Consider the following 5,711-nt stretch of genomic DNA (forward strand, 5'->3'; position numbering starts at 1 on the left):
CTGAGGATCACCAAATGTGGCTGAAATAAAAACAAAAAATAAAATAGTAAAAAATAAAATAAAACATTCTAGGCGTTTTTCTTGAACACGGCCTACCTGGGCTAGAACACCAGTATCCATCCTATAAATTTTTCTGAGCCTGCCAGGAGTTAATTCGTGAACACAGAGTCAGGAATAACCCCTGAGCACTTCTGGTTGTGACCTCAAAACACAACAAAATACAGTATTCAGTATACAGAAATTTAGAATTGGTTCAAATACAGTAAGTAATTTTCAACTAAACTGTTATGTCCAAGTCAATGTTTCAAGTTTTTATAGCTATATTTTTTAGTTTTGGGTGATTCTTTTATTTATTTATTTATTTATTTTGGGAGGATTTATATGCCCTCATTCATCTTTATGGTTTGAGAGCACTGGAAGAAAGTGAAATATTTTAGGAGAATATCAAAGAAAAGTTTTACTTTCAGAGATTTGTAGATGCTAGTATTGTATATACTATGTTATATATTCTCTTTATGAGTTTGTTACAATCAATATCACAGGTATATTTAATTCTCTATCAAATTCTATTTTTATCTAATATGACTAAGAATAGGTGTTTAATAACCATTTCTTAGTAGATAAAAATGTATACTTTGGTAAATCCAGATCAGTTCTGTGTGTGTGTATGTGTGTGTGTGTGTGTGTGTGTGTGTGTGTGTGTCTGTGTCTGTGTGTGTGTATGTGTGTGTTTGTAAAAATTTTGGTCTGACAAAACATTTCAAGGATGATACTCTTACTCTTACAATTCACCTCGGGTTACTGAACCCTGTATTAAAGCCATGAATGCAAAAATTAAAGCACAGAGTTTAGCTGTTATAACCTTGAAAAAATCAGCCTTTTGGTGGTACTATTATCTGCACAACAAGTTTTTATTAAGAACCTAAGAACTTAGGTACTAAGCAAACAAGCATACTAAGTTACAGTCAAAGCTGTTACAGCCTTGAAAAACAAGGCATTCTTACACAAACTAAATTGCAATTGAATTGGCAGTTGAACCCTCCTGGCTGGCCTTGAGGAACAAAAGTGTTCTTTGCTAATCTATCTAGGTGCAGCTGCCAGGATCATGTGACTAAGGAACATTCTTGTCCTTGAATCTTTGTCTTTTGTTTTGCTCTGCTCAGTTTTTCCTCACTTTCCTTTACATAAGATGTTTTATTTTCTAGGAACTCTCTTCTGTTCTTTTCCTTTTTGTTTTTAAATTTATTTTTGTCTGTCTGTGGTACTACATATACACTAGTTATTAAACTCGACCGGTTGCAGCCGGAGAGATTGCATGAAGATAGGGCATTTGCCTTGCATGCAGAAGGACTGTGGTTCGAATCCCGGCAACCCATATGGTCCTCTTAGCCTACCAGGAGTAATTTCTGAGCATACGGCCAGGAGTAGCCCCTGAGCGCAGCCGGGTGTGAACCAAAAACAACAAAACAAAGGAACTCCATCGTGTTTTATATTAACTACACAGGCTGTTTTTATATGTGTGTGCCCTTGCAAGTAAAAAAGAGATTGTTTGGGGGCCAGCGAGGTGGTGCTAGAGGTAAGGTGTCTGCTTTGGAAGCGCTAGCCAAGGAAAGATGGCAACCGTGGTTCCATCCCCCGGAGTCACATATGGTCCCCCCAAGCCAGGGGCAATTTCTGAACGCTTAGCCAGGAGTAACCCCTGAGCATCAAACGGGTGTGGCCCGAAAAAACAAAACAAAACAAAACAAAATAAAAGAGATTGTTTTTGTGAAAGGTTCACTCAATTCTGAAGATTAAACTCAAAGTTTCAAACATCGAGGGCATATTCTTTCACTTCAGGTGTATCCACAATCACAAAGGAATTTAGATTTAATACTCCTTTGAATTTATAACCAGTCATAATTTGTAGGCACATTTAAATGTTTGCAATTTGATTTGATTTGAGAAATGTTATTGCTTTACTCAAGTAAAGTTTGGGTATCCTATAAGCAAACAGTATTTTGACTTAAAAAAGCCCAAGAAACTTTCTTGCTAATACATGAAATGATAGCATCACTATATACCTTCAAATATTGCAAAGAGATAAGTTATGCGGATGTGTTTTATAAATTACGCTCATAATCAAATTTAGTGACTTAGTTTTCTTCATATTTAAGAGCTATGTGTATTGATGTCATAAAATTAAATATTTCTCATAAAAATATTGTTTGAATAAATGAGTAATGATATTATAAAATAATACTGGACGAAGAAAGCTGTATAACCATGTAGAAATGCATTTTGTATGATTGGTAACAGTCTTTCAAATAATTTCAATCTCACAAAATTATTCCAAATAAAAGTAGTATATAAAAATAAAACTGTATTGCTAAAAAACCTTAAAAACATGTATAGTCCTGTTTTTGACATATTTTCTTAAATAATATTATAACAAATCAAATGGATTAATTTGTTCTCCATAACCTAGTTACATCGGAAATGATCCATATATTGGGAAATTGAGTTTTGTTTGCAAATAAAATATAAGTTAAGGAAAATAATGATGCACATATTAGATTGAACTTTCCATATACTTTAGATGATATAAAATACTTTGAAAATAATTTATTTATGTGGCACAACTTTATAATACGAGACAGATAATACTCTGAAGATTTGTGATTTGATTTAGTCAAGATTTAAAATGTCACCAAATATCTTAACCAAAGATTTTAGTTTTCCAAGAATTGAAACAATAAAAGTAGATGTTTGAGCTAGCTGTATAGGAATATATTCGAGTTTACTATAGAGACTCAATTTGAGTGTCTATGTTGAAAAGTGGCATATTTTTTCAAATGGTTGACCAATGTTAGATTGTTTGTAAAATTAAAACCAATGTTAGAATCTGTATCAGGGTACATTTACGTCATTTACAGTGTTTCAGTACAATTAAATGTACCTTCAAATAATTGAATATAATCTAGGTATATTAAGTGCAAATTTGAATAACTATTTTACTTTAATTAGGAAGATTTGAATGCATGATTAGACATTTTCATTTTTATTACTGTACAAAGAAAAGCTTGTAAAGCAATATGGCTTAGCACTTCTTTATTTTATACATCAAGTTCTATAAACTGAAATTTATCAAATTAATAACATTGCAAAATTGAGCATACTTTTTTATTATTATTTTATTTTACTTTATTTTATCTTATCTTTCTCTTTCTTTTTTTTTCTATTTTTTTTTATTTTTAATTATGAGAACAAAGGTACAAAGAAAGAGGACAAGGTAAAGTTACAGTGGAAGGACAATCACCCATAACATAATTCTCAGAAGTCCCCTTGCTGATATCTTAACTTTGAAAAAACATTAAGATAAATAAGACAGAATCCATGTACAATTACTTTGTCCCTCAAGTCCCCTGAGCATACTTTTAAATCATATTCAGTGATCAAATCTGTACTAGAATCATACTATTGATATTTAGACTAGAGGTTAACACCTCCTAACATAAACTTTATTTAGTTCAGAAACTCATAAGCAAAAGTTCAACAGATCAAAAAAATATTTTTTTTCTTTATGGAACACCACGAATTTGCATGTCACAGGGGCCATGCTAATCTTCTCTGTATGGTTCCAATTTTAGTATATGTGCTGGGGAAGTGAGCACTAGATCAAAAGAATTTTTTTTGTTGTTTTTTTTGGGGGGAAGGGGCATATCCATTTGATGCTCAGGGGTTACTCCTGGCTAAGAGCTCAGAAATTGCCCCTGGCTTGGGACGCTGGGGGATCGAACTGTGGTCCTTCCTTGGCAGGCGCTTGCAAAGGGCCTACCTCTAGCGCCACCTCACCAGACCCAGTTCAAAAATTTTTGATCCTACTCCTGATAAATAATGTGTGGCACTTGAGTGATACATATAAGTCAGTTCAGTCAATTTTTCAAAGTACAATGGATTTTTTAAAGATGTTTAACTGCATATTACTATTAGAAACCTTGTTTAAGAGTATGAAAATATTTCACCAACTCATATGATTTTGAAAACATATATTCAGATTTCTGAAAAATAACAAGGTATGTGTTGAATATTGTTCTGTATAAGAGTTTTAGATCCAATATCAGTTCTTTGGATGAAGCACTTTTGGTCTCCCTTAAAATTTTCTTTCAGACTTAATAAAATAATTCAATCATTTAATTCCTATTACTCAAATTCATAATGCTGTAAGCTCTTGGATTTTATGTATACCAATTTTCTGTTGCATTTGTGTTATGTCAAAATTTTTGTACACATAAATGAACTAAAAATGTTTAGTTCATACAACTCAATATTGTCCTTTCTTGGTTTCCTTTAAGGAATAGTAATATCACGATTAAAATGTAAGTTTTGTGACAGTTATGGTTAGTTTCATTGAGGTCTAGTTCATTTTTTGAGGCAAAGTGTTTTGGGAACTATATAATCATTTGTGCTCCGAATTCACTTCTGAAAGTACCAGGGATCAAACTAAAGTCAACCACAAAAACTCCATGCATTTTAATCCCTCTATTTATCTGAACGGTTTAATCCAACATATCAAGATTCTTGCATGTTCTTAATAACCAAATATAACTAAATTTGGAGCAATTCTGACAAATAGCTGCTCTGTGGTTTTTACCATTCTCTTTGGTCAAGGTGCCTTAGTCTTAGCATCTATAAGAAAGAAACATATCTATCTTGCAGTAATATTTTGAGTATTGGAAAATAAAAATAGGTGGACATGTTTTAAGAGCATTAAATGTAAATGTTAAATAAATATCTACCTTTTTCTGTTTGCAAAAATTTAAGATTACCTGACCTAAAGATATTTGCAGAAAAATAATAGAATTATTCAAAAATTTTTTCTTCCCAAGAAAAGTTTTACTGAGTCAATAAAAAAAACACAAAAATGTCTGTATTAATTTAGATTTTATTATAGTCAGTCTCTGAAATCAATTGCCTAATTGATTCTCTAAAATCAATTGCCTAATTGCGCTAATTTTCCATTAACTATTCCTTAAGAGGTACCTGCTAAACTTCACATTGTCAAAAATTTTGCAATCCTAATGTAAATCCCAAACCACATAGTAAAAAATTCAAAAACATTTTTAAGTGCTTTACAACATTATAAATTTGAGGGGAATTAGAGAGAATGCTCATATAAAATGAACAATATAATCTCATTATCAGCACAATTAGGAATTAACTGTATGCCAAATATTGCATTATGCCAATATTATCATTAAACTCCTAGAACCTATAATATGAATGATGCTTCAACTTTCACTTTGCACGTGTGTAAAGTTAAGCTGAAGGACATCAAATTACTCACCTATGATTTTATAGGCAGTTATCATGGCTTCACACACAGTGTCTATCTTACATCATTTATTTTAAGTATTAACATATACCCTGGCTCGCACATCTATCGTTTTTTTTGGGGGGGAGAGCGCACACACCTGGTAACACACAAGGGTTACTCCTGACTATGCACTCAGAAATAGTTCCTGACTTGGGGATCATATGGGAAACTGGGAATTTGAACCACTGTCAGTTCTAGGTCAGCTGCATACAATTGCGCTATTGCTTCAGTCCTATCTTATTTACTTTAAACACGTACTGAAAGAGTTTTTTTGTGTGTGACTTACTTAACTGCACATACAACTATATTGAAAAAATGTTTCCATATACATAATACAATTGTAGACACTTAATGT

At 32.3% G+C, this 5,711-nt stretch overlaps 1 non-coding gene across 1 annotated transcript; it reads right to left on the reverse strand.

Moving 5' to 3' along the window:
- Positions 1 to 3,543: 3,543 nt before the first annotated feature.
- LOC126007563 (U6 spliceosomal RNA) lies at positions 3,544 to 3,653 on the reverse strand. Its single transcript, XR_007495112.1, has one exon. It is a non-coding gene; the product is annotated as a U6 spliceosomal RNA (small nuclear RNA).
- Between the last annotated feature and the right edge of the window lie 2,058 nt (positions 3,654 to 5,711).

This window comes from Suncus etruscus, chromosome 4 (assembly GCF_024139225.1).
Source record: "Suncus etruscus isolate mSunEtr1 chromosome 4, mSunEtr1.pri.cur, whole genome shotgun sequence".
Classification (NCBI taxonomy): Eukaryota; Metazoa; Chordata; class Mammalia; order Eulipotyphla; family Soricidae; genus Suncus; species Suncus etruscus.